Source organism: Pecten maximus, chromosome 15, assembly GCF_902652985.1.
Source record: "Pecten maximus chromosome 15, xPecMax1.1, whole genome shotgun sequence".
Classification (NCBI taxonomy): Eukaryota; Metazoa; Mollusca; class Bivalvia; order Pectinida; family Pectinidae; genus Pecten; species Pecten maximus.
The window spans coordinates 16,237,216-16,264,572 of NC_047029.1; the positions used below are offsets into that span (position 1 = coordinate 16,237,216).

General features: G+C 36.1%; 1 long non-coding RNA gene across 1 annotated transcript; it reads right to left on the minus strand.

Annotated features, from left to right (window-relative positions):
* Nucleotides 1-25,552, minus strand: LOC117343191. Its single transcript, XR_004536005.1, has 2 exons — nt 25,333-25,552; nt 1-528 (listed from the first exon to the last, which is right to left on the minus strand). It is a non-coding gene; the product is annotated as an uncharacterized LOC117343191 (long non-coding RNA).
* Nucleotides 25,553-27,357: the final 1,805 nt, after the last annotated feature.

Here is a 27,357-nt window from a genome sequence, read left to right on the forward strand (position 1 = left end):
TACACGAAAAAAATATTTAATGAATAATGGCGTTCACAATACCACACAGATTGACGGAAATACAATAATTTCTCTCATGAAAATCAGAATTAAATTTAAAAGGTTAAAAATAGCAGGACTCGTAACTTGTCCTTATTACTCATTAATCTTGGTTTCGTTTCTTTCCGAACTGGCCATTCCAATCACGATGCAATTGATAATAGCCGCTGAATGGGTTAAAATCTTGAAACCCTCCTGGTTCAGCGCTCGTGCGCCTCTTTGTGTTTGGAAGTCTTCGAGACATGTAGTTCCAATTGAAAAAACGGTTTCTCTCGGGACCGAAGGCCCAACCCTTTCCTGGAAAAGTGGCCATATCTCGTTTTTGTAATTTGTCATACATAAGGTTCCATCTTAGAAAATTGTTTTCAAATGGGTTAGCACCGAAGTCATCATTAGAGAGAATGTCTCCATATACAGTTGTCATGGCGATGAACAAGGAATAAGTGGCAAACGCAAGCATCACTGGAAGTTTATCCATTTTTTTCAGATCTGCAAAAACAATGAAGCAATAGTTTTATTACTTTGGATCGCTTGATTTTGCAACGATATTCAATAACAAGTTTTTTTCTTAATTTAATGTAAATTATGTTAAAAGGAATATTATTGGACAAAAATGAAACGACGATCAATGGTATCACTGATATTGATGAATTTAGTAAGATCTGTGATGGAATTAGCATCGACGTTCCAAGACTCGTATTGCCTAATACAAAAAAAGGAAATGTAAATATACCCGACAAAAAAATTGTACAAAACACAAAAATGATAATATCACATTCAAATACAGACTTATAGTAGAAAACTAGAGCGAATGATAATATCACATTCAAATACAGACTTATAGTAGAAAACTAGAGCGAATGATGACCAAAACATATCAAAGTACTGAAAATGCCGAGGAGCCTCTCTAGCGTTATCTCCCGAGAATACGACTTCAATCATACACTAACGTATAATACAGACCTCAGTGTTGTTTTACAGCCCATCAAGAAGTTGAGTCATTTCCAATCAAACAAAACCAGATTTAAAGCACATCAATAGAAAGAAAACACATGAAACTCTAAATAAAATGTTAAAAGGTAAAAGTAATCTAAAATTAACTTATATCGGCTGATTGCAAAACACATTATATTTTATTGTATATTTCGTTTGTACAAATGTACGTAAATAATGAAATATAAAAGATGAAGAAACTGTATCAAATAAGCATTTCATAGACGTCACGTTAAAAAACGTCTCACGAGTCTGTCTGAACTCGGAGCACTTGATCATGAAATCAAATACAGAAAAAAGGGTTGTTCGCAGGCATGACAAATGTTTAACATACGAGCATTTTATAGGTTGAATATCTCGCAGTAGTTTCACCGGTTGCGTTTTATTTTCTTGTCAGATTTATTCAGGTTAGTTATCAGCGGTTTAAAATCGGAACATGACAATTTAATGTCGTTTTGGTGTAGGTTAATTGAAGCTTAAGCAGCTTTATCAACTTTCTCATTGCCAGTAATTCCTACATGACCTGGAATCCAAGAAAGGATAAGGTGACATATCGTTAATTATTTTATCTGTTTATTGATTTATTTATTTTTGCGCGAAAAAAACCATTCTGTTCCAGAGCGTTTTTAAAAGTAATGACCATTGTTGCTGATATGACGCTAAATAAAGCGTAAAATCAAAACATACTGCGAAAGCATACAATCAATCAAGAAGTATCCTCATTGAGTGTTGCATATTACAGTAACAAAATCTGCCTTACAATCATAGCTTTTGCCACCGTATACAAATGTAGATGCCATGTACATGATAAATCCCCTCGATACACAACTGAAGGGATTATGTGTTCCTGTTATCATATGAATCGCTGTCAATCTTTATCAGATTAAGATGGAGAGTAAGGAACTCTCCTGCGTCGTTGTTGATCTACTTGGTCTTTCTAACTACGTTTGGCGGACATTAACAGACTATTCCGGTAGGAAGAAACGAAAGACTTAATGACATCACTATTAACTACAAGTGTCCTTGACGCCAGGATATGGCGAATACTTGATCCCGCCCAACGATGCATTAATTGAAGTGATGATGATGAGATTCTCTGTAACATCATAAATCTTCAAGAAAATTGGAACTGTACACTTCAAATGATTCATTATCAATATCGGATCCATTGAAACAAGGATGGGACACTTCTCAACTTCGCTCGAACAACGCAATCATGGTAATCTGTGCATCGAGTAGACTTATCATTTGATCTCAGCTTCTTTTATCTTATGCGTTGAGTATTAGTTATATTATATGGAATATCGTGTGACCAATGACGGTAAGAACGCTACCTAAGATAAATCGATCTTGAATACAGTTATAGCGCAACGGACAAATACGGATAAAATAAGAAACTATGACGCAAGAATGTATTAGAAACTTGGATAGCCTCTTAACAATTTACTTTGTATTATGACATTTACAGATCACTTAATTGAAACGTGGATAGCCTCTTTACCAGATTGTTGTTTCTATATATGTATAAGATATTTACAAATGACGTATAAGAAATGTGGAAAGCCTCGTTAGTGTAACTTTATACATATCTGGTGTTGACCGATTTCCTGTCATAGAGTGAAAATCGTCCAGTCTGATACTCGTTTACAGTTTATAGCGATCACTTATGAATGGTGTGTTCACGTATTGGGACCATTGTTTCTAACTACGGTTAACACCTGTTGGACACGTTTAAGTAGAAACGGACGAAAACACATTCTCATCCTAAACAACTCATTCCGATCATATAAATTTTATTCTACATTTAATATTTTGTCTTTACAAAATGTCGCTGTTGTATCAGCGTTAGTAATGTAATTACATGTGCAATGAATGTGCATGTACATTAGCAGTGGTTAATCTATCAACAATGATTTGGGTCTTACCAAATACTGCTGAAGTATATTCTTTTCATTATATTTTGTCAACTACTTTTGTAAAAGCAATGAGTAACACCGACAGGAAAAGTATACCAAAATTCAAATTCTATTATACGAGGGCCAAATGTATACAAAAGTACAGATTTGCAGGGAGACTCATGAAAATGTACAAGGCATGCGACCAGATGATGCGGAGGTGTAAACGTTTTCTGAACCGGGTAGTGTCACATTCTCAAATGAGAGTTATGTTTTGGACAACATAACTGTTCATTTCAAACATCTGCTCATGTCAATACAGCTGTTCTTATTAATACAGCTGTTCATGTCAATACAAGTGGTCATGTCAATACAACTGTACATGTCAAAACAACTGTGCATGTTAATACAACTGTTCATATCGAAACAACTGTTAATGTCGATACAGCTGTTCATGTCTATACAGCTGTTCATGTCAAAACAATATACATGTCAATACAGCTGTTCATGTCAATACAGCTGTTCGTGTCAAATCAACTGTACAAGTAGATCAGCATCAAACACGTCTGACACGTTTATAACTCTTCAATTTGAAAGAAAATTAAGAAATAGCAAAGACTATTAAATTTATTGAAAATTCATTTCGCCTAATGTCATAACTGGATGTTTTCTTTTCGATTTATTCAACACGTTCAACGCACTTATTATACATATCCTAACAAAATATCTTGAACGAAAAAGAAAAAGGTTTTGCTTCAAAAATGGTCTCTCTTTTCTTCGAACAAATAACTATGGCAACCATGATCCTGTAAATTGACCTCATAAATAAAATACGTATGGTCAAATCATGGGATTATCGTATTTTTAATGCAAGGGAAGCACATGTTAACATACCGAATTAAGATTTCGTGTTATGATCAGGTTATCATTTGGTTTTATATTCGGGGTTGTCATGTCAGAATTAAAAATCCCCGGCGATTTCACGTATCGAATTCTGTATAATATACGTGTAGCGGGGGATGTTATCGTATATGTACTGATAGGTTAAGCTGACAGGGTTAAGCTTAACGCTAACTATATGCCATGACTATATGTCGTGTCTGTACTATGTGATCTGTGTCACCTTGACCTTTGCTAGTCCTCTGTTCACGTGTGCTGTCTCTGGTCGATGTTTTTGTCGTGCATTGTTCGTAGTCGCTTGCTTTTTCGTCAGTGTCTTTCGTGCCTGTGTATCCTCTGTCGTGATTGGTCCTTATAGTTTTGTATTGTTAAAAAGTGGGATAAATTCAGGGTGGTGTATCGTATACTGGGCAGTCTGATGGATTAGTTTCCTGTGTGCTGTCACGTCTTTCTCGCTAGTACTAACGTAACGTAGGGTATGTAGGGTCTTGGGTTGGTAGTATCAGTCGGGATGTTGGGTTTAGTTAGGTCGTACAGGTATGGGGGTGGTTTTAGGTTAGGATGTTTATTATATAGCTAGGCCTATGCTGCTGTCCGTTTATATGTAATTTTATGTTGTAAATGTTTATATCGTCATTAATAAATGGTTAATTGTAGTTCAAGACGTTTGTTCTCTCTCTATACGACAGATACAAGTTACCCATCGAACCTGGGTTGTTGGTCCACAGGGGCGAGTCGGGTGCAGTTTGACGTACGCAAACTGGCCCCGACACGCTCCTGTTACATACGTAAGAGAGCGCATAGCGACTTCGTCGGTAACATACTATATATTAATTGATTAATTATGTTGCTTTCTTTATATAATTTGCAACAACTGCGATATTATATAATTGTTGTAAGAAAAATAAGTTTACAAACCAGTCCTTTGCGAATTTGGCTACATTTAAAATGCTTCTTTTAGAAGTGTAGACCTCTATGCCAGGTGATATTCTATATGAAAGCAAACATATTTATCGACGTTTGTTAAAAGTGTTTCCTGCTCAAATGTCGGAATGCAGCTGGGAGAAACATCAACCCTTTGAAGATAAAGTTTACCAAAAACTCCTTTACAAATGTGTTTACATATTCCTCTCCCCTTTTGATGCTTCTTTTAAAGTGCGGATCTCTAGCCAGGCCAGGTAATAAACCACCGCACTACTATATAACAAAGTACTTGTTTTTTACGTCATTTCTTTAAAATGATCCCTCGACGGAATGCAGCTTTAAGAGACATCAACATTTTTAAGGTAAAGATGTTCCCTTCAACATATTAACAATGCTTTATTAAACCATTTACATACCTAATAGATTTATTAATGAAAAACGTATCATTACTTCGATGTTTTGCATGACAAAATGGGATGATAATCATGCCAATCCAGCATTGAAGACTCTGGCTGATTGATTACGAAAATAACAGCCAAGGAACATCTAGGGTCATCTAGGGCCTAACTTTACATTTATACATATTACCTTCGTTATATTAGATGTTGTTCTATGTGCTATGTTGCTACCCTGTTAAGCTCTGTATTACATAATTGCTGGGTCGGATACGGTCAGCGTCCTTTTGTAAAAGCTGAAATACCTTTTACAAATACCTGGCCCGTTCTACTATATGTAATAACACTGTTGTGAACTTACACATATATTGATGTCGTAATTATAATACATTACGATGCAACTTTTCTTAGAAAAGAAATACACATCCTCCGAGTCCAAATTCTACTGTCTATGTCGAAATTGATACATACCCTCTGAGTCCAAATTCCCGTCTTATCTCGAAATGAACACATACCCTCTGAGTCCAAATTCTCCTGTCTAGTGTCAAATTTCAAATTGATTTTAGTTTCAATTTACAAATCTCATTGGTTAATGTATTGTGTTTAGGAGATATGTAATAACGTTTGCATGACATTGAACTCTTTTATTTAAAAGTCGACTGAAAAGACTCGAAGAATGCATACGCTATATATGATATCTTAGTGTATATTTGTTTTGATTGTTTGCACATGAAAATTAAATGTTTTGCTAACAAATTCTTTGTTATCGTTTGCTTGTTTGCATAAAAGAATAACAAACAACTGATTGATTGATTAGTAGTCATAAACAGTATTTAAATTCGTATCAAATTAATTAACACATTTAAGAATTGCCGTATGATATGGCAGTCATGTAAGATCTTCTATTTATTAAATAAGTTTTTGAGGATATATCCGATTGACACGATTGAACATACACATCTTCGTTGTATCAAAAAAAAAATGAAAATCTTCGAACTCAAAACCAGACGCGCTCGACAGAAATCTGATGGGGAAATCTCACAACCATACTGAACGTAGATAGATGAACCTGGATGAGCAAATTAAAACTGACTGACACTTCAGCAAATTCAAAACAGAATAAAATTGTTAATTGCTTTCAAATGAAATGTCTAGGACGTATGACTTATCTTCATCGTTTCTACATGTTTACTTCCTTTTTCTGAACACCTTGTTGTTAGCCTAGTGTTAATGTTAATACAGCCCAGTGACATACATCATGGAACATAACCCAATGACACAAAGTGATAATTCAGATGGATTTAATTCCACTCCACTGACTTTGTATGGATAATCCGCAATGTCCATTTCCGGTTAACGAAGGTAAATTACAAACTAACTGATGATGCTTGGCGAAAACTTATTACAATGTCGTTATACCAGATTAAAATAATTATATAAAACATCTTTTGAATACTACTGGACATATCAATCTAGTAAATATTTGGTGTTTCATCTTTGCTATTAAAATTATGATTAAAGCTAATGAAGCGGCTATAATACACACTCAGTAGGGTTGTTTTCGTTCTTTTATCCACTGCCCATGATTCGGCTTCATTAACCAGAATATCAAAATTGGTACATCAAAGGTAATATACGTCAGTATAATATTAACGGAGGTTGCCCTATACTTCTGTTTCTTTGTTTCATTTACTGTTCGTTTTAATGTATTTGGTGTCTTTACCTTGCTCTACGTTAAATATTCTTTTTCAAGTGTTTAATCTCCTTTTTTCTACCCATTTTTAGGTATGCTTAGAACAGGATACATGTCAAATTGCCGTTAAAGAGTCAAATCTATTTCCTTGTGTCAACAGTGCGGCTGTGTGATATGAATACTTCATTGTCAACAGTGTTATTATTGGACGATGATGTATGCAAGAGTCTCCAAACGAATAAAATAACGGAAAACAATGCATCTGCCCAGATTACTGGCTGTAATGGTATCCTGTCTTGTAACAGAACGGTATATGGTTGGTACTACACCTCTTGCAAACTTATATTTTTTTAATCAGGCTATTCAATGAAAGCGTTTGTTAAAAACATTAGGCCTAGTACGCTTACGAAGATATTTGTCGTCCACATTAACATCTAGAGGATGACGGAGGAAGTCAAAATGATAATTGCGCACTATAATTGTCTGTGAGAGATGCTTATGTAAATCCGTCTGTTTCTCATTGAAATACGTACACCTGTCAAAAGCATCACTAACCATTGAACAACTGTTAAATTGTATTTATTGTAATATGAATCCGGTTGGCCTGTCATTTTATTGCTAATATTTATATACATAAGTATTATTTTCCTGTTTCCTGTACGGTATATAATGAAAAGTCTACGTGAAACGATTGACGCAACACTGGAAGGAGAATGAATGCACGGGAGAACGAGCTACACTTTATCTTAACGACAGGTTAATGTGTCAAAAAACGACTCGGACTGACTGGTCTAAACAGGGATCAATAAACAGTTGGATAATGGCGAGGTTAACATGATGCACTTACTCAACGCCATACGTAATAAACGAGATGTCTGTCTAATTGTCAGTGATGCTCATGTGGAATAAATACCTATCACTGCATCGACGGAATTGATCCCCAAACCATGTCCTTATCTCAGTAGATGTGAACATTTAACTACTACCTGCCGGGAGACGAGTGATTAGGCTGGTCTCCATCCCCTTTGACTTAAAGGGATTTAAGAACACCCAATAATACAGGAATAGGTGCCATATTCACTCTAAATAATGAAGTACATATTTTGAAAAAAGATAACTTGACAGAAATCAAGCCAAATTTACATTCGTGGCTTTATTTAATACGAATTTATATCAGATCCAACAGTAGGTCAGATATTTTCATAATGTACAAGTATGAGTATCTTGTCATTGGTTTAATTTAGGGTTGCTATATATTCAAGCAATTATGATAGAAAACAAGAATAAGTTGTTGTATACTTTTTATACCATAGCAAAGGTACTTAACACTATTACCACCCTCCAAAGCTTTAGGATTCTCTTTTTATATTTGAAAAGATAGATGAAAACAAATTGTTTGCATCTTCAATAAATTATATCGCACTCTGTCTCTATTTTTTATGTAAGTGGTCTTTTTCATGAAGGTGCTAATGACTGTTGAATTACATTGCATAGATTAGATATATTTCTATACTGAAGATGTTGACTAAAGATTTTTTTCTTTCTTGTTTTTGTGAGAAGTAGTGCATATACTATGGGCGGTGAAGCAACCTATCTGTTAACATTACCTTATGGTCAACATCCTGTTGGTATTGTTTTTGTTAAAATAGTCACATACCAGGGGTCTCTATACATCATTATATCTGGGCTGTTTTATGAATACTTTGACGGCTATATCAATGCTACCATTTACTGATAACTATATAAGAATATGGCGGATATGAAGACATGACGCATGCGCTATATCGACCAGAAGAAAAACCTTTTTAAGAAAATGAAACGCCCCGGTATTTGTGATGAAGTGTGTTTTGATATCCGTCAAAGTACCTACAAAAGTAGTAGTTTCTTGGTTTTCGGAAAGCTGTTCTGTTGGTTTATTACTGCGTGATATTTGCAGCTGTGTTTAATTATCCTAAATCGTCTACGAAATGTAAACAATGGAATGAAGACCCCGGTTTCATAAAGGTTCCTTAATTGAAGGGAAACCCTTAACTTATTTTTTTCTTAATTATTTAATTTAAGGAAAAGCTTTTTAACCAAGATTTTTTTCTGAAATTGAATAATGCTTCCGTTTGGAACAATTTGTGAAGGAATTCCTTAAAGTAAGGAACATTGATGAAAGCGGATCCAAATTGGTGATATTCCCAGATTCTTTCATGACTGCGATAATACGAAATTTACCATTGGTAAGTCGCTATATACTAGCTCATGATAACTGAATACTTGTACAGCCATCACACGTTGTAAAAAAAGCCTTTCTCCCTCTACGTTTACATGAGTATGTTACAGAGTCGGTCGTTCCTCAGACTATACAAATCAATGAGAGCGCCCGTCCAGGGAAAATTTCTATTATTGATTTGATGTCGTTGATAATACAAAGTAATGTAAATTAACGTTATCAATTGATTTTATCGTTAAGGTTTTAGATAAAATCATTGCAGATCTGATAATGAAAATTTTGTTCATGGCGTTTTCCCCCCGCAAATACCGGTAAGATAATACTTTATAATGTGATATTAAAACACAAGATTGGTAAAAGGATTCAATTCAAAATGAATTAATCTCTTCCTCATTGATTGTTATTACTCCGACTCAATTTGTCTTCTAGATGATATCAGTGATAATACAAATAGCCACCATCGATGACATCGGCAAATCCAAAGGTCCCGAGGGTGTGGAATATGTATTGGCGTTGTTATGGCTTTATGTGGTACAGTGATGTCACCAACGTGTCTCCATAGATACCATTTTAACTACATATTCGCAATGTGCGATTTTAGTAATGCAGATCGATGACATTGTCTGGTCTATTCGATAGTCTATAATGTAAACCATGAGACAATGACAAGCTTCATATACCGTGATACCATTATGGAAATAATGATAATGTCATGCGTTATTTAACATTCCAATGATATTTTTTTTATTAATACGAATTTCTTTTTCTGTTCGACTCCTAAGTAAGTTACATAATATGTGTCAGAGTTAAACAATTTCTTATAATCCGCTGTGAACGGATTATAATTTCCATCTTCTAATATCAAAACCTCATGAAATGATATCAACCCCGAGGAATAAAGTTGATGTGTTATATTTTTTCATTAGAGAGGTTAGCGTGTTAATCCCGTCAATCAAAACATATTCCTGCACAATGGTTATCTATATTATGTTTTCCAAATTGAATTGCCTTAAGATATAGTATTTGTTTACTAAGATCTGAATCGTCAGTTCTTGGTCATTTTTTGAACTTGCGCTCTATATCACCAAATATATTAATGGGCCATTAAACCTTTTATCAATCATTCCATCAATTTTATTGAACTATCACGTCAGTCAAATAGTTTTCTCAGATGACGTATTATCTCGCAGAAAGATCCAAAACAATCGAGAAGGTTTGGTGCCTTTTTTTGGAATCTATATGCGTGATGCCATGCTGAATCTCAACTTTGATGGAGTGAACGAGCCTTTACCCTATTAGTTCACACATGAAGTCCATTTTTCATCTTTGTCTTATTTAAAAGAAAATACTCCAACCATTCTATTAATAAAATTTTATGGTAACATATCTCAAGCCTAAAGTTAAAGTAATGCTCGGGAAATGCTACATTTGTGGTCAGAACCGAACTAAAAACTCAATCTTGAGTTCTGAAAGACGATGTTTATGCCCTTGTCAATAATATGTGATTTAGCGGTCGGACCCTGGGGCTAATTTTTTTTATTTTGACTAATAGGAATATGTGAAGTCCATGGGTTTTGGCTTTACCTTATAACATCAAATTTACTACATGGTTCCATTTGAGTCGGAAGGCTTCGCTAATTCAATCAGGGTTATTCTTGTAGGTACTACTTTGAACCACAGCGATCAGTAAAATATCTCATAATTCTGTATACTTCACTACTTTTGACCACAGCGATCAGTAAAAATATTTAATGATTATGTATACTTCATTTCTTTGGACCACAGTGATCAGTAAACTATCTAAGAGTTGTGTATACTTCATTTCTTTGGACCACAGTGATCAGTAAACTATCTAAGAGTTGTGTATACTTCACTTCTTTGGACCACAGTGATCAGTAAACTATCTAAGAGTTGTGTATACTTCACTTCTTTGGACCTGTCGATCAGTAAAATATCTAGAATTAAAATATCTAAGAATTGTGTATACTTCACAACATTAAATTACAGCGATCGGTAAAATCATTCAAAATTTCTGTATGCTTCACAACTTTACACATCTTAATGTTTGATAGGCTAAGTCCAGCCCATGAATAAATCTCATTTAATTATTTTGGCCCGACGCTAAATAAGGTCGGCATTAATCAGTTGATGCTAACGAGAGACTACACATCGACTCCCCTGTTCGTATCACAAACATGAGAGGAAGCTATCCCCGCTAAACAAGCATTGTAGAAAACAAATAGGGCATTATTTACTAAGGTTATTGCTACACGCCCTTTGAAGTGAACGACGTGCCAAGCTTATAGATAACGCATTGTTGCTTTTCCTTAATCCACCTAATCAACAAGGACAAATTGTTTATCACCAGGAAAAAACCTAAATACCGCGTATGTTTTGATAAACTATCATTTTCCCGAGGATTGTGGTGTTAATTACGGGGTTTGAAGCACCCTGTAAGCCATAAATTGGCGCCCTGGTATTTCAATTGGTTATGTTTCCGACCGCTATTGATCAGTTTTCTGTTTTGTCACTAATCTCCCGTGGATCGTTGTGTGGGTGTTGTTTTAAGGACCCTACAAACATCTTATCGATGATACTAACGGAAACCAGTAATGTTATGAGAGGCGTTTGATTGGGCTATGTCTTGTTTAATGTCCCAAGGAACAGCAAGGGAATATAAGCAAGGGTCCTAATCGCTGAATCGCTTTGAAGTTTAGTTCAAAAACAAACCTGTGATGCTATATTACCCTTTTTAATAGAGTTTGGAAATAACACAAATTCAACAAAAACCACATTGTTTAAGGTTTTGTCTTGCGTAGCATTGTGATATATTAAGGTTATCATTTTCTGACATTCAGGAAGGGTTCCTTATCGATACTGCCCCGCAGATAGGACGTTAGAACTGTACCTGTGGTCCTCATTCCACGAAAGCCGGTTGGGACCATTTTCGTAGAAGAAAATAATATTTTATTCGTAATATCGCGAAACTTCCGCGTTATTTCGCGAAACTAACGCGTAATTACGCGAAACTTTCGCGACGCGAAAATTTCGCGATATAACGCGTAAGTTTCGCGTAATAACGCGTAAGTTTCGCAAAATAACGCGTAATTTTCGCGTAATAACGCGAAACAAATATTATTTTCTTCTACGAAAATGGTCCCAACCGGCTTTCGTATCATTCTATGATCGTCAGAGGAGATTACATTTAGGATAATGTATATTCTCTTCTTTGCAAACCTTCTTCATTTTGTCTCCCTTGCACAGCCTCAATTTTTGACATTTTGTTGAACGTTTACAACCATGAGGAAGACCTTAGGTTCGGTCCGCTTGCTTACACTTACAAAAGTTGATAAAAATTGTAGTTAAAACTACACTCAGCATTTAAGGACTGGTTCACCACTTGTCGGTATAATGTGACCGGGTGACGTGTCCTGCTGGATGTCGTGGGCAGTATCATTAAGTTGGTACATTTGTATTACTTTCGGGCTATCACAATGGGACTAACAGGACCATACCAAAGCCACGCATTTACTATACACATGTATCTCACATACAGGGGAGACCATTCATGAATGACCATAGCTGTTGATAGGACGTTAAATAATAGAAACCCAAAACCAACCCTACTCGATCCATGTATCAGCGATAGGACCATCATGTAAGCAAAATGGGTTTATTCTAATGTTCGCCTTACAATAAAAATACATCGCGTGAAAAGATATGATGAAGGTAACGTTTGGTGAATCAAGGTTATCAGTGTAAAAATTCGAAATATACTATGTGTATCACTGGGCTCTGTGTCTAAATTTCACTTATATCTTCTTTTCTCTTTGGGGTTAAAGTGACCCTTTCTTCAAAAATCGCGCATTCCTAAGATGTAGACGAGCGAGTGCAAGACATTACCCTGATAACGTTCAAGCGTTGAGTTTATGAAGGACGAAATCCAAGAACTCCAGTCTTAGCACAGATAAAACATATGTATACATTTTCCTTGAGCAAGTATATTGTAGAAGAATCATCTTTAAGAGGACAGCTTAAAACAAAATGTATTGAGGCTACTTCAATATCTTAATAGATATGGCATCTAATTAAAACCACATGGTATGCCTAGTGTTTCCATTAGACGATTCAAGATAAGCATAACATCTGCGCATGTAGACCATGTGCTTACTTGTAACCGAAGTGGATTTCCGGACTGTGAACTGGGAAACCTCCATCTATATACATTCTTATTGCTTCTTCTATCTATCTTTATTGTTGTCTCGCTAACAATAGTATGGTTTCCAAGATATATTCTGTACATGAATGCAATCAAATTGTCTTGTCAAGAACAAAGATGTTATTTTAACCAAAAACTATATGTTCACCTTAATTTCCTCATAGTGCAACTTCTTTAATCAGGCCATAGGCAGTGATAGGCTTAGCGCCATTGTGTTTTGGACCGACAAAATATAAGTGCTCCGAACATTTGATCAATAAATACCAGAAATAAGAGGAAATCCCAAAAAGAAGGAAACATTTTATCGGAACGAAAACAATTCTGACTGCAAAATTGATAAATAAGTAAATAACTGATCAGCAACAAAATCATTTCGTTAAATAAAACAATTCCAAAGTAACAGACAGTAACATTTCAAGCCATCCGGATACATCGCAGTGTGTCGGTTCTAACCAGGACAAGTGACCAGAGTTTCTCGCAATTTATATTTGTATATTCGAATCGATCTGTAAACTATTTACCTCCTCACAAGATTATGGCGAAACCGACAATACCAGTCGATTTGATAACCTCATTCACTTCAACTGTCACTTGAATCTGTGACGCTATTCATAAAATACAATACTACAAAGACGTTCTCGTATATTACCAACCTTCCCCATAAAATCACAAAATCAGTGTTTGGTATAAACTGGTATTTATATTTTTCTTGTGTTAGTTTTCTCGAAATCTGATTGTTCCAGGCGATACTAATTGTATTTTCAAGAATGTTCCGCCTGCATTTAAAGTGCTATTCTGTTGATTAGACGATAACAATACCAGACTGCATGTATTAAGTGTGCTGAAAACAGCAGATACATATTTTTGTTTGATTTATTTGAAGATCTTTTCCAAAACTGCAGGAAACATAAAATGATTGGGTTTTTTTTCTTAGAATTAGATTCTTCAGAATTTTCTAAATGTCAACATCAATGAGAAACCTCATTTGAACAAGCTGAATCCATTCCGATCCAATATCATGATTAATTACATTGATACTTTAATGTTTTGGAATAACGATCGGCCGATATTGAAACTAATTTAAATGAAGTCAATGGTTAAATCATATCATAAAAATGAAAGGTCAGTCATATCTTATTTCCAAGAAATGCATCAATAGACAAAACAAACTACCAACATCATCAAAGTACGGAATCCACTTTCCGATCGATGGTACTGTAATAAAAAAAAAGGAGAGACCACCCACATAATTGCAATTACAAAATCGTAATTCTAAATCGAAAAAAATAGATATTCATGGATACCTTTGGAAACGTACAGGGAGATGTAGACCAGGTACCACGGACAAATAAGAATCGGATGTTTAATCGACGACACCTGCCATGTAAATCCAGATCAAATCCCGGTTAAGTCATATATCAAAATAAAAACTAGGATTGTGACCGCATTTATCTTTGATAAACACAAACACCTTCTCACTTTTTACACCAAGAATCGTAACAGCATTTAATACAGGACTGGTTATGATACGATTCTACTGCATAACTAGTCCTATCAATGATCTCACAAACAGGCCAGAATCATGGTATGACGTTTAATACGGAGTATGGAGTGTGTTTCATAGTTCGATTACATTGAAATGAATGTCATACCTGAACTCAATCACATAACTAGTGGACAGACAGCGGGCTCCCCAGTCTTTTACCTTACTTTCAGTGCCTGTATATGTGTATAAGTATAAATTACCTATTCATCGTTAGTCGATCTATTTTCAAACCAATGCGAAAGAAGGTTATGAGTTGAAAATAATTCTCAAGAAAATGTTTGAGTTTAAAAAAAAAAGACGGAAAACAGCCGGTTCGGTCATTGTAGTCTCCCATGTCGGTCACCTGAATACTGGTAAGTTAGAAGTCACACTTATACGATTACAGCTATCATTGTCACTTCATATAAAACAATATTGAAACAACCTATGCCCCTGTGTTGACTTACTTTCTTACTTTTTTCACACGAAAGCTGTTTTTATCAGAGGAGGAAGCAGAGACCCTGTAAAGTCCTTCATTTACTATAGGTAAATTGACAATGAATTATCTTAAAATAACAAAAAACTTTACCATGTTGATCGGAAATACCTTGAAGAACTTGAAATCAAGGACACCAAAGAAGCCTTCTTCAATCTTAAAGCGTAACTTTCTAGCAGGAACATCTTATAACTTATTTGTTTGATTTCATTTCCCAAATTATAAAATTTCTTTTTCTAGATAACACAATTCCAGCTTCCTCTTACTACGGTAGTTACATGTCCCAGCTGACTCGATATTCATTGCCTTAAACACTATTTCTGTGACAGATATCGACTACTGCTGAAGAAATTTACAACACAGGGCCTCGAGAGATGCATGTAGATGACGACGATAGGAAAGTTTTAAAGTGGGCATCGTGATCTCGTTTGGTGATATTCTGTTACCTTATATCATACTAAGTCAGATTTGATTACGTTCGGTGATATTCTGTTACCTTATATCATACTAAGTCAGATTTGATTACGTTTGGTGATATTCTGTTACCTTATATCATACTAATTCAGATTTGATTACGTTTGGTGACATTCTGTTACCTTATATCATACTAAGTCAGATTTGATTACGTTTGGTGACTTTCTGTTACCTTATATCATACGAAGTCAGATTTCATTACGTTTGGTGATATTCTGTTACCTTATATCATACTAAGTCAGATTTGATTACGTTTGGTGATATTCTGTTACCTTATATCATACTAAGTCAGATTTGATTACGTTTGGTGATATTCTGTTACCTTATATCATACTAAGTCAGATTTGATTACGTTTGGTGATATTCTGTTACCTTATATCATACTAAGTCAGATTTGATTACGTTTGGTGATATTCTGTTACCTTATATCATACTACATTTGTAAGTCAGATGTGATTACGTTTGGTGATATTCTGTTACCTTATACCATACTAAGTCAGATTTGATTACGTTTGGTGATATTCTGTTACCTTATATCATACTAAGTCAGATTTGATTACGTTTGGTGATATTCTGTTACCTTATATCATACTAAGTCAGATTTGATTACGTTTGGTGATATCCTGTTACCTTATATCATACTTAGTCAGACTTGATTACGTTTGGTGATATTCTGTTACCTTATATCATACTAAGTCAGATTTGATTACGTTTGGTGATATTCTGTTACCTTATATCATACTAAGTCAGATTTGATTACGTTTCGTGATATTCTGTTACCTTATATCATACTAAGTCAGATTTGATTACGTTTGGTGATATTCTGTTACCTTATATCATACTAAGTCAGATTTGATTACGTTTGGTGATATTCTGTTACCTTATATCATACTACATTTGTAAGTCAGATTTGATTACGTTTGGTGATATTCTGTTACCTTATATCATACTAAGTCAGATTTGATTACGTTTGGTGATATTCTGTTACCTTATATCATACTAAGTCAGACTTGATTACGTTTGGTGATATTCTGTTACCTTATATCATACTAAGTCAGATTTGATTACGTTTGGTGATATTCTGTTACCTTATATCATACTACATTTGTAAGTCAGATTTCATTACGTTTGGTGATATTCTGTTACCTTATATCATACTAAGTCAGATTTGATTACGTTCGGTGATATTCTGTTACCTTATATCATACTAAGTCAGATTTGATTACGTTTGGTGATATTCTGTTACCTTATATCATACTAAGTCAGATTTGACTACGTTTGGTGATATCTTGTTACCTTATATCATACTAAGTCAGATTTGATTACGTTTGGTGATATCCTGTTACCTTATATCATACTAAGTCAGATTTGATTACGTTTGGTGATATTCTGTTACCTTATATCATACTAAGTCAGATTTGATTACTTTTGGTGATATATCATACTTAGTCAGATTTGATTACGTTTGGTGATATTCTGTTACCTTATATCTTACTAAGTCAGATTTGATTAATGCTTTTTTATATACCCAGTGTCTCAGTTGTCAATACCCTAACTCCATTGGAGAATATGACTTAACTCGAATTTGATATAGATTTTTTATGTTTGATATCGCCGATGGAGTAGAAGTACATGATCCTACCATCCTAGTGTTTTCTTCATGAGACGCCATGGAAATCTATGGTTTTTGTTTATATTTGCCCTTTTTTAATAGATTTCGAGTTTGAATTATGGTTTCGTTATTATGTCGGTATTCGATGGCCGAGACATTCCAGAGTCTATAAAAATGGTTGTTACTACTCCTGCTAATCGTTTAGCACAGTAGGATTGAGACGAATAGTTCGTCCGTTTTCAGTATAATGTAACCACAGGGGAAGGGGACATCCTTCAATTATCGTTGATAGGGAGTTTAAAACGGCAAGAACTAAACATCTTTGTATTGACAAAATCTACAATGACGTGTGTATGCATCAAGATTACGGAAATAGCAGAAAAATAAAACAATGAAAAATGTATTCAATAAACAGATAGATATCATTAAAAATAAACGGATGCATAATATATATCTATGGCTGTCTAAAATCAAAGAATATGATCAGCGCGAGTTTTAACGAATATTGTCAAAATTAGGTGAAATGCCGTGCTGTTTTTTTCGGGAAAGTAGACTGTCTTGTTCCTAATCGACTGCAGTGATCGCGATTTAACGCGTGTATAATGACCACAAATGTAATCCGCTCAGTCAAATTGCCATGACAGAGTGTAAATCGATAATGTTACGACAAGAACCTTTTATTTTCTTATCCGCGGGAAACGTAAGATACAACTAAATGTTCCGGAAAAGGAAAGTCTTATATCAACTTTGACGTTAGGTTCCAAATACAAGTGACAAGTCACGTTAAATGTTTCGTGTTGTATTCAACTCTGGGAAATCTTTATTCGGTGGTGTTTTGAAAGTAGATCTGATGAAAACATTATCTTAGTGTTGTTCGTATTATGTTAACCATAAACACTTATTCGGGCAGAAAAATGATAGGCAAATAAGGCCTTACCGAAGACCATTTCATTACAGTAAGAGTGCTATAATTGATGTTATTTGGATACGATATCATTTTAAAACCTTTATTCGAAGTATTTTAATCGTATGTAACAATACAATTGATGTGCAGCCGTGACTTATTCGTGCTATCTACTTGCTTAATCATTACAGTAAGTCATTTATGTTCCATGTTTGATTTATTTTTGTGTTAATACACAATCTCAATTATTCGCGAATTGTTGTTCGTGAATGACACCTTTGCATGACGACCAAGCTAGTGGTTACTGATATTAGTCTTGTGGAGTCCATGAGTCATCATTCGCGAATTTAAAGTCATTCACAGATCAACATTCGCGAGACATGTATTCGTGAATATGTCCGAAGAGGTAAGTTAAATTAAAGTGATTAACAGTATATTACTCTTAACGACCTATCAACATCGAAGGAAGTCAATAGGATAAATGATTTGTTAATAACAAGGTTGCCAAGAAAGCAGACATCAAATAAAAAAAAATGGAGATAGCAGAGTTAACGTACATCTATAAAAGCATACAAATGACAGGTACTTAACGATATTGTGGTGATGTAATTAACGAGCTGGCTTCTCTAAGCAGAAGTGTTTATGTTACCTCGTCCCGAAGGCGATGTTCTGCCGTGCGTTAAGCATATAGAGGGTGAGGTTGAGGGTCAAACACGATTGGAGAATGGTGAGGTGGAGAAAGGTTCTGTCCTTGATGTAAAGGTCTAGATAGGGACAATATGGAGAAGAGTTTATGTTCTAAAGAGGCCCCGGAAGGGGTCATCTGTCATAATGAAGCCCAAAAGGGGATCACTGTTTTAAAAAGGCCCGAAACCCTGACTTCTGTTGTAAAGTGGCACCGGAGAGGGTCTTCGCATGTGATGATGTCTCGGAGAATTCATGTTGGAAGACCAATATTGGGTTTTATGAGGGAATGAAACCCTGGATGCGGATGGTGGTGCTACAGAAATCGTGGGTTTGGGCACCAGTTGTGACGAGGCCCTGAATGAGGGCTCCTGTTGTGAGGAAGTCCTAGGTGGGGGGCGGGGGTCTCTGTTCTAAGGAAGCCCTAGATTTGTTTCCTGATGCATGAAGGTATTGAAGAGGTATTCCTGTGTTGAGAGGATCCTGGATTTGAATTTATTTCCTGAGGAGACAATGGGGGCATGTTCCTTCTGTGCGGAGGTCCATCCGACAGCTGTCAATATGCTGCTTTATGCCGATCTTATGCCTGTGAGAACCCATCTAATCGCTGTGCTCTCAATCCTTGGGCCGAATAAGCGATTGAGGGAAGACGGATTGTTAGAGCGGCCACTGGGAGGCATTGTAGACAATTTTGTGCCAAACATTTGAGAATCATATGGCCAAGCAACATTGCTGTTGCCAGATTGTGGATCAGGCACGGATGATTGGTTTGGTTTGGTTGTATTTGTTTAACGTCCTATTAACAGCAAATGTCATTTAAGTGCCTCCCGTGTTTGTGGCATGCATGCGTGTGGTGAGTGGGTATGTGTGTTTTTGGAGGCTGCGGTATGTAAGTGTTAAGTCTCCTTGTGATAGGCGGAACTTTCGTCGATTTATAGTGCTACCTCACTGCAGCATACTGCCGAAGACACCCAGCAGAACACCCCACCCAGTCACTATTTATTTCATGTTTGATGTTGCTGATTTGATAGACTAGTATTTGTTTTTGTTTCTGACGATTCTTTTATAGATGTGATGCTCTAAAAGACATTTCTTTGGTGAACCTTAATCCAGTTTCGTACTGTTGTACATGCTGTGGACATCATCAAGTTGTGTAACGACGGTATCTATTATGGGGCCCTGACGGATTTACATCCCCTGCAGATACATGGATTTTTTCTTCAGTGTCTTCTACAACACTTTGGAATGTTATCCTCTCTTTTCTGTCTGGTGTCTGCTATCTGTGATTTTTTTTTTTCCAGTTTTGTCTACTAGGCGCTCTTTATTTATTACCTTACTTTTTGGATATTTAGTCCAATGAAAAGTCACCACACTGAAATGCCAGGCCCAGACATACCAGAGTCAATAAAAATGATTTTTTTTCTCCTGCTTAATGTTCGGCAGTTTTGGAATGGGGGCAGTTGTCAGTATAATATAACAAGGGAGACAAAACATGATCATACTACAGCCTTCCGAAACATACAGGCATTCATAACACGTATATATCTTGCACAGAGAAGATCGTCCTTAAATTAACAAACAGACAACTTTTAATATGCACATCCAGCAGAGGGGAGCAGATATCAACTTTATAGACTTTGTCTTAGTCAGCAGGTCGAATCATCACCTTCCTCACGAACCCACAATTAAAGGCCGAATGGTTTACATTATATCATCAGCTATTGCCGTTTAAGGACGTAAGGTGCTTATTTCCTACAACAATTTTGATAGCATAGTTGGACTTACTTAACCACAAAATCTATTTGCAATCTGTTACTACTATTTTTGTTATTGATTGCATAAAACGTTCTAATTTGGTAGCACGCACCAGTATGAATGATAGAAATGAGGAAATATTCAGAAGCAAACTACGGTTCTTAACTGGTCAATTCTTTAAAATTAAACCTTAGACTGTGCAGTTTAATGAAAGATATATACAATAAAAATACATGCCTACCAGATTATATATCAAAGAGAGGTCATAGTCTGGAAAAGATCTATTTTAAACATTGTATTGAGGAACATTGGGGGTGAACAAAGGTTTGTGATTACTGCAAAATTAGTTGTGAGGTTAGTGAAATACAATTACCGTTATAGACTAATACAACAATCGCTATTTAGAGCTTCTGTCTAGCAAAGGTGTATAACCAGATCGCCACCTACGAGAACTTTGTGGGTCTGATTAATTTTCGCATGCTATTGATTTACAGGATGCTCATAAATGTTTCATGTTCCAAATTTAGTTCTGCGATCTTACTATCTTTTTGGACATAATTTGCTAACTCATAGAGGCGAAATCGAATGAGCATGGGATATTGTATGACTTGGAATATAGGTAATAGTCATGAAATACATGTTATAAAGTTAATGGTAAAGCATTCAAACTTGTATTTCATTTTTAAAGGCAAAAACGGCTTTAACCTGTAAGGTTCGCTTGCATAGTATATCTTTCGTCATTTTATTACAATAAAACTGCAATGTATTATGAAGAAGTGCAGCAAAATATTCACTTATTTTATTTTGGCTTCTAACAAACCTGATATCAGCTCACTAATAGTACCAATGCTATAAGCTGTGTTGGTATGTTTTTAGGTCATCTGACCCAAAGGGTCAGGATGACCTATAGCCATCGTGTTTCCGTCCGTCGTCGTCCGCCGTCCGCCGTGCGTAAGACTTTTTATTTCAAAACTCTACACCTCCTTAGCCCTTGGGTTGATTACTTTCATATTTGATTCGAATCACCATTGGGGGAAGGCAATCATATTTTATATAAATGAGGCTGGTATGACAGCTTGGACCTGAGAGGCGGGCCCCAAAAGGAGAATTTTGGTGAATTCTTGCTTAAAAACCCTACTTCATCTAAACCCATAGATGGATTACATCCAAACTTGGTGTGAAACATCCTTGGGGAAGGGCAATCATTTCTTATATAAATGAGGCTGGTGTTACCCCAGGGGCCGGCAGGGCGGTGCCCCAAAAGAGGAACGTTGGTAATGTTTGCTTAATAACCCTACTCCATCTTAACCCTCGGGTGTATAACAACCAAATTTGGTGTGAAACATCATTGGGGAAGGGCGATCATATGTTGTATAAATGAGGCTGGTATGAACCCTAGGTTCCGAGGTGCGGAGCACAAAAAGGGGACCTACTTTGATGAATTTTTTGCTATAAAATCCTACTCCTCATTAACATTTAGGTGGATTACAACCAAATTTGGCTTGAAACATCTTTGGGGAAGGGCAATCATAGCTCATAAAAATGAGGCTGGTGTGACCCCTGCCTGGGAACGGAGGGAGGGGCTCAAATAGGGGTACTTCGTTGATTTTTTGCTTAAAAACCCTACTCCATCTAAGATTAAGGAGGATTACAACCAAATTTGGCTTGAAATATCTTTTGGGAAGGGCAATCATAGCTCATAAAAATGAGGCTGGTGTGACCTCTTGGCCGGAGGGGCGGGGCCCAAAAAGGGGAACCTCGATGATTTTTTGCTTAAAAACCGTAGTCCATCTTAACTCTTTGGTGGATTACAACCAAATTTTGTGTGAAATATCATTTGGGGAGGGCGATCATTTTTTTATATATATATAAAGGAGGCTGGAGGCGGGGCCCAAAAAGGGGAACTACTTTGGTGAATTTTTGCTATAAAATCCTACTCCTCTTTAACCCTTGGTTGGATTACATCCAAATTTTAAGGGAAATATAATTTGGGGAGGGCGATCATATTTTTATAAATGAGGCTGGTATGACTCCTAGGGCCCGAGGGTCGGGGCCCAAAAAGGGGAACCACTTTGGTGAATTTTTGCTATAAAATCTTACTCATACCTTTGGGTGGATTACAACCAAATTTTGTGTGAAATATCACTTGGGGAGGGCGATCATATTTTATATAAAAGAGGCTGGTCTGACCCCTAGAGCAAGAGGGGCGGGCCCAAAAAGGTGAACTACTTTGGTGAATGTTTGCTATAAAATCCTACTCCTCTTTAACCCTTTCGTGGATTTTATCCAAATTTGGTTTGAGACATCATTGGGGGAGACCGTTAATATCTTATATACTGTAAATCACTTATATTTCGCGTGGGATTTATTTTCGCGTTAATTCGCGAGGAGAGTCAAACGCGAATTCAAATCCCTCGCGAATATTTGTATAAGAATGACAAGAATACTAAGTGGCGTCCATTTTGAATCTATCGTAATCTTTAGTTGGTGAGCAAACATCGCCGTTGAAATAATGAGAGAATGATAGATAATATACTTATATCAGAGTGTGTTTTTATATTACAAAACACCAAAATTTCACACACACACAAAAAAAAACACTGAACACTGATAATGTTGCAAGTTATGTAAGGTTACATGTATACATAGCACTTCACATCGCTTGATTCTTGAAAAGATATTTACCATAACAAAGTTGAAATCAAACAAATTATTTATTTAATTCAAACATTCCGAGCAAATAATCGCCTGGAGTATAAATCATTCGCAATAGACTGTCCTGAGAACTGTTCATCAGTATCACTGTATACACACGTACGTTAATTACAATGTACGTTAACTCACAACCTATTGTAGTCCCGTCATCATCCAGGCATTTTTAATGAGCCGTGGGTTTTGTTCAATGTCTGACACCACCTTTGTAAGCCATTTAGCATGTATACAGGTATGGTAAATACAATTCAGTATGGCCAGACACCGAAATCACATGATTGAATCACATGACTTTTCTTGTACTGTCACATGACTCTCATCAACAAAATGGCTACCAACATGGGAAAATCGCCGATGTGTTAGACAATCTAACGTCATTCGCGAATTTAAAGTCATTATGAGATCGGAATTCGCGAAATTATGTATTCGCGAATAGTCAAATTAGACGAGTTCGCGAAATTAAGTACTCACGAAATATGTGATTTACAGTAAATGAAGCTGGTCCTACCCCTAGTGCCAGAGGGGAGGGGCCTAAAAAGAGGAACTTTGCTGAAATTTTGCTTTAGAACCCTACTCCTCCTTCACCCTTGGTTGGAATGCATCCAACTTTTGATGAAATATCATTTTGGGAGGGCGATCTATAAATGAGGATGGTCTGACCCCTAGGGCCAGAGGGGCGGAGCCCTAAAATGGCAACCATGCTGAATTTTTTCTTTAAAATCCTATTCCTCTTTAACCCTTGGGTGGATGTTATTCAAATTTGGTGTGAAACATCATTGGGGAAGGCCGATCATATTTCATATAAATGAGGCTGGTCCGACCCCCTAGGGACAAAGGGGTGGGGCCCAAAAAGGGTTACTTAGCTGACATTTTGCATTGAAACCCTACTCCTTTTTAATCTTTGGGTGGATTACATTACCGAATTTGGTTTGAAACATCATGAGGGGAAGGCAATCATGTTTTTATATGAATGAGGCTAGTGTGACCCCTGGGGACACAGAGGCAAGGGCCCAAAATGTTGCTTTAAATGCTACTCCTTTTTGTAGTAAATTGAAATATTTGAATAACAAATATTCAATTCAAAAACAGATGTCATCGTAATATCACAGTATTATAAAAAAAAATCATCAATTCAAATAAAAATAAACAAATAACTATATACCTTCTCACAGATAATCAATCTGCCAATGTGTAACTGATACCATTAAAGTAATAAGAACAGATTTAACCAGTTACTAGCAACATTTTCATTATGCTCGCCAAATTGATCACTAGTGCTTGCCACGCTTTCAATTTCGTAGTATGATAACTGCAGCAGTTAGTCGGTTTGTAGAACGTTACAGCGCGCTGACATCACACGTTAAATTAAATTGCTCTATTGGTAAAGTTATTTTTCGTAAAAAAATTAGTCAATGTGCAGATGCACAATGGGTTGCGTTCTATTTTGTTAATAGGAAATAGCAGAACAATGAGTTACACCCAACATACTTCAGCTGCTAATATGAATGTCAAACGTATTGCATGACAACGTAATGATTTAATGATAAACTTAAATATAGGTATTATGTCCTTTTTGGATAACGTGTTTCACCAAAATTCAAAGTAGTAAAAAACACAATACAATATTCTTATATGATAATAGGTTTCTTGAAGCGACCTATTTTCATTATTACCGTTCTTTGATATGTTTTGCAACCAGTTCGTTTGATTTAAGAGATTTTTATATTTTACTTTTAAACATTCTAGTGTGAGTTTGATGTGTTTTTCTGTGAAAATCCTTCTAGTGTGGTGTTCATTAGCCCTAAAACAATACAATACATTCCCTCGATACAATTATTTTTTTATCAAGTAAAACATATTTAACGCCAATGCCTAAAAGTGTATAACTACATACCTGGCAAGCCCGTGCTGCAGTCTGGCTGTGAGCTCTCTGATTACACGGCCACCGTGATCGACATATATACCACACAGGAATATATCGATCAGTTCAGAGTCATATCATCTGGAAGATTAAGTAATGACGTCAAAAATGTTCCAAGAAATTGAAAGATGGTTAATAGATCTCGTTTAACACGTTTGTCGATCCGAACGAGGAAGTGAATGGCAGCTTAATGAGAGGGTTGTAACCCCAGCCATAAATTAATGGAAGCTGTCCTTCATTTTCTGTCCCTTACGAGTAGCTGATGACACTATAGCATTATCGTAAAAAAGAGTCCTTTATAATACGCTTTCAGTCTTCAAATATTGAACCCTCAATATATGCATTTTCTAATGTAACTTACTATATTTCAAGAAAATTATTTTTAGCCCACCATCATCAGATGGTGGGCTATTCAAATCGCCTTGCGTCCGTAGTCCGTCGATCGTCCGTTCATCCGTCCGTAGGTCCGTCCGTCCGTTCGTCGTCGTCCGTCCGTCCGTAAACAATTCTTATTATCGCTATTTCCAAGAAACTACTGAAGGGACTTTCTCACATTTAATATAAAGGTTCCCCCTTGGTCCCTAGTCATGCATATTGGAAAGCAACATGGCCGACAGGCAGCCATCTTGGATTTTGACGATTGAAGTTTGTTTTCGCTATTTCTCAGAAAGTACTGAATGGATCTTTCTCAAATTTCATATGTAGGTTGACCTTGGTCCCTGTTTATGCATATGGAATTTTGGGACCAGTCGAAAAACAACATGGCCGACAGGCAGCCATCTTGTATTTTGACAATTGAAGTTTGTTATCGCTATTTCTCAGAAAGTACTGAAGGGATCTTTCTCAAATTTCATATGTGTATGTTCCCCTTGATCCGTAGCTATGCATATTTCATTTTGGAACCAATCTGAAAACAACATAGCCGACAGGCAGCCATCTTGGATTTTGACAATTGAAGTTTGTTATCGCTATTTAACAGAAGGTACTAAAAAGAGCTCTCAAATTGCATATGTACATGTAGGTTCCCCTTGTGTGAAAATAACTTGAGGGGATGTTTCTCAATTTACACAGATTAGTAAGAGGAAAGTGAGATATAGAGAGAAGATCAATCTGACATGGAAGCTATAAAGATCATTCAATGGTGGACGCCAATATCCCTCTGGGATCTCTTGTTGAATACTGATTCATTGCTCTAATACTTTCACCAAATCCATCCAAAGATTTTGATGTCTTAGTACGTTTGTTCTCATAATATAAAATGATAGTTTCTATTGGGTTAATGCATATTGGGAGGAGGCGTAGATAATTTGTATTAAGTTATTCCCAATCCCTTGTTCGTTGTTAATTGAAAATAAATATGTTTTAATGAACTTTAATTAATCGAGAGCTCAACCATGTTGCTTCTGTTACCATGCAGCTTCGGTTAATTAGTCCAGGTAAAATCAAATTATCTATCATATACGTTTAACATTGTGGAAACATAAATGTACCTCTTGTCTGAAAGATGAGGTCAACGCCTATGAAGATTTAGCATTAGCGCCAGCCTCAACTTAAATTTCTTTGATTTTTCTACCATTGTTAGGTACATGAAAATAAACCATAATCGTATAAATGATTAATCGTTATTTCAATCGATAGTCGTAGTGAACCTTCTTGCATAACACCAAGTTTAGTGAAGGGGTACCCTAACAAAATGGTTGATAATTTCCACAGGCTAATATAAAATTCAAAAAAAAACGAAAAGAATTATAACAGTTTACAGTGTATCTGCCCTGCAGGTAGGGCGTAAGAATTGTACCTGCTGTCCCCATTGCATGAACGTAAGATGCGATTAAATTTGTGATATTATCCTTTCTCTTCATAATGTCTCCCTTGACAATGCCTCACATTTGGCCTTTAGTTGAGCGTTCGCCCCTGTAAGGAAGGCTTTGGGTTCTGTCCCTCGCCGAGACATACCAGAATCTTTAAAAACGGTAGTTGTTGCTCCGGCTGAGCGCT